We start from the raw sequence: 3,748 nt of genomic DNA, 5'->3' as shown, positions 1-3,748 counted from the left end.
CTCAATGCGAGGCACGCATGAGTCGATATCTTCTTCTCTCCTATTTGGAAGAGGGGTGGCCTTCGTCGTGTAGACCGTGGCCGGTGGGGATCCGGCGAGGAGGGGCTGGGCCGCCGTCGCATCAAGCATTTCCACCGCGGCCAGGTCTATGATTTGGAGGATATCACTCTTTCTTGTCTCCATTTGCTGCATTGGTAGAGATAAACAAGGCTCTACATGTGACTTCCGGTTTTGGAAAGGGACAAAAGCACTTTCCGAAAGGTGATTTGTTCCCATGCTCATTTCGGGCAAGTTGACTATCTCACTCCCAAATGTACTTTTTGGCACACATGCTACGGCCAAATCCTCTTGGGATACGCTTAGGAAACTGACATCATCACCTCCAACAGTCGTCTCACTCATGGCGGGTCCATGGTCGGAGGGTGGCGCCACCGCAGCTGCCGGGGCATCTCCGTGAACCACCACCTCCATTTGGACTCCATCCTCATTGCATTTAGGGTTATCAAGGGCGGAGCCCGGGCCGGAGGTCTCGGGCTCGGAGGTCTCCTCTCCTCCAAAGTCGAGCTTCTTCCTAAGTTGTTTGTCCTCCAAAGCCATGACCTTTGGTGAGAGGTGCCGGTGTACTCTTCCTAGCCATCATCATATTCTTCTTGCTTTGCATTTTCACTTCTTTGGCCGAGATCCTCGGTGTTGGTTCATCGATTGAGTGAAAAACCATAAGGTGGTCTGGGATAGACCTAGCCTCCTCGGGGTCCGGTGGGGCAGGGGTGGGGTTCGGGGGGGGGAGGGGGGGTCCGGCATGACCGTTCGAGGGAATGACAGGCCAAAAGATGACCTCGTGGGCCTGTCGTGGGAGCTCACGGTTTAGAGCGACGGGCAAGGTCGGGTGTTGTGGTGGTCGGCGTGGTAAGAGTCGCGGCGGGTCGTGGGTGTGTGTGGATGGACGGCGGTATGAATCGAAATGGGGTGATTGCTAGAGAGAAGGGAGAGCGTCTCTCTCTAGAAAGGTTAAGTTTTTAACATGTTTACAATCTTGGCAATAAGAAGGGATCTTATCCCATCGGACTTGTTACACCATCTCCCGCCCGCAAATGTCAAGAATAATCTCCTCGGGGGGGTGGCCTTGTTATGTCTATCTCGATGCAAATGCGTGGAAAGGATAGCCGCGACTTGTTGGCCGTGGCACGATCAATTTGGATTGGGGTGCCAAGGAGTTTGCCGATGGCGAATAAGGCCGAATGATCATAGAGATGAATTGGGAGGCCTATTAGGTTACACCAAATTGCCGCGATCGGGGACTCACAATATGCGTCAAATTCCGGGGACCATTTGAATACCCTCATCGAGTGGCGGTCAATGAACCATACGGGGGAACCCCTCGGGTCACCAAGAAGGCGAGCGTAATCCGCAATGTCCTCGCATTGGATAAGGATGTGTTTCGCATTAATGTATTTCCAATTAAAGCCACGAGTCAATTTGATGTTTTCAAGAGCCTTTTGTATTTGATGCCCCGTAGGGATGGAGTGAGAGAACTTACCCACGATTTTTTTTTAATCAAACACCTTCACGGTGGATGGTTCGTGGGTCCCTCATCCCTATATATCAACAAAAGACCATTACAAGCGAATGATTACAATTGGACCAATCTTTCTAATGCTAGGGGAACAAAAAACAATTTACATCACACCCTATTAAAATTACACCACAAGAGTAGATAGGGGTAAAGCCGAGGATGGACCGACACCCACATACTCTACGGCCTCCGGTACGAAGCAAGATCGGTGGGCCACATCCGAGCCTCGAGCTACTCACGGTCATCATCTCTCACCCCAAGATTGGGGACTCCCAATTCATCCATTCGGATGATGGCTCTAATCATTCTTGGAACATTATGTGGAGACATATGTTGGAATGTATCTTGTTCCACTCCCATTTTGACGAGCATATCGGCCGCTTTGTTGCCCTTCCTATGTATGAAGGTGGCATGGAACATATGTCTACGTTTGAAAATTGCAAACGGGCCATGACGCGGCGAATTTGTGCCGGCCCCCAAGTAGTACCATTGAGCAACTTAGTAGCTTGTTCCCATCCAATTCGATCCATATGGGTTGGTTGAAGAAGGCCTTCGCTACCTCCAACCCATAGTGTATGGCCATGAGCTCGGCCTCTAGAGTCGATTGGGCGACGAGGGGGGTTGAGAAGGCTGCTAGTAGCTTCCCATCATGGTCCCAAACTAAACCCCCCCTCCTCCCTTGTTTGTTGCTTCGAAGAACGCACCGTCCGTGTTAAGCTTGATCCACGTGCGTTCCGGGGGGTGCCACTTAACCGGCATGACTAGCGGTCTCGGCCCCCTTGTCTCGGGTTGATTCGAGGGATTCATTCCGAGTTTCACTCCCTTCCAATGCTTCGGCTTGATGTGTTCATTGGCCATGTTGTTGTGGATGAACATTTGAACCTACCAAACAACTTTGTATGGTTTGAACTGAGTTTGCTCATGTCGGCTCCTGTTCCTCTCCGCCCAAAGAAACCACAGAATGAGGTATGGCATGACTCGACTAAGGTGTCTTCTATCGTGTTGTTGGATCCTTAACGACCACACTTGCAACCTGTCCGGAATGGTGTCGTTAACCCTAAGGGATGGGGCCGAACCTTCGAACCAACCGTCGAACTCCCTCCATACACATGCTGCTCCCCACCCCCGGATGAAGAGATGTTGGAGGGACTCGGTGTTAGGCCTCCGTGGGCAGCATTGTCATTCCGATGCAAGCTCTATCTTCCTCCATTGGAGCTTGGATTCGACCGGGATCCTATTTGACAAGAGTCGCCAATTAAAGATTGCAATGGATTTTGTGAGGCCAGCCCACCAAATGTCGTCGAGACCTTGGATTCTCGGCCTCTGCGTGCGTATAGTCTCCCAAGTAGTAGCCAGCGAGAACTCCCAGAGCCGAGAGAGCTTCCATCGAGGGACGTCCGATTCTCCCGCAACGATTGGAGTATCAAGGATTTGTGTGATAACCTCTTGTGTCATTCCAGTCTCGTTGTGAAGTTTGAGTAGCTTAGCCTCGTCCCAAGTTCCATCCCTAATGTAGTCCGAGACCTTGGTCGTTGGGGCACCCCTATCGTCAAGACAGATTTCGCGAAGGGGAGAATCACCAAGCCAAATGTCATCCCAAAAGTAGGCCTCACCCTGACCGATCACCCATCTAATGTGCGGATTTGCTTGATTTCTCACTTTCATTAACCGTTTCCATGTCGGGCTGTTTCTCCCCGAAGGGGAGGCTGCAAGGGGGGAGTTGTTATGACAATACTTGGCCTTCATGTACCTAGCCCATAGGGAGTTTGCTCTCGGAACCTCCACCATAGTTTGATACTGAAGGCTGGTAGGACTTCTTTGGACTTACGAATGCCGAGACCCCCTTCAGGAGTGGGGAGGCAGATCTGATCCCACCCAATCCAATGTGTTTTTTTTCTCTCGGTTGACGATCCCCAGAAAAATTAAGCCATCTGCTGATCCAATTGTTTAAGGGCCCCGGACGTTGGTTCGATGGCCTGGAAAATGTGCAGCGGCATCGCTTCAAGTGTGCTTTGGAGTAGGGTAAGCCTACCTCCAAAGGAGAGGTGTCGATGAGCCCACCCCGAGATTCGTGCAGCAATCTTTTCCCGAAGGAACATAAACATATCTGTACGTTTAGGTTGGCGCACCCTTCATGTTGTTCGGCAATGTAGAAATTGCTTTTTGCCAGGTTAA

This window comes from Salvia splendens, chromosome 1 (genome assembly GCF_004379255.2).
Source record: "Salvia splendens isolate huo1 chromosome 1, SspV2, whole genome shotgun sequence".
NCBI classification, from domain to species: Eukaryota; Viridiplantae; Streptophyta; class Magnoliopsida; order Lamiales; family Lamiaceae; genus Salvia; species Salvia splendens.
Note: the sequence above shows the minus strand (reverse complement) of the source record.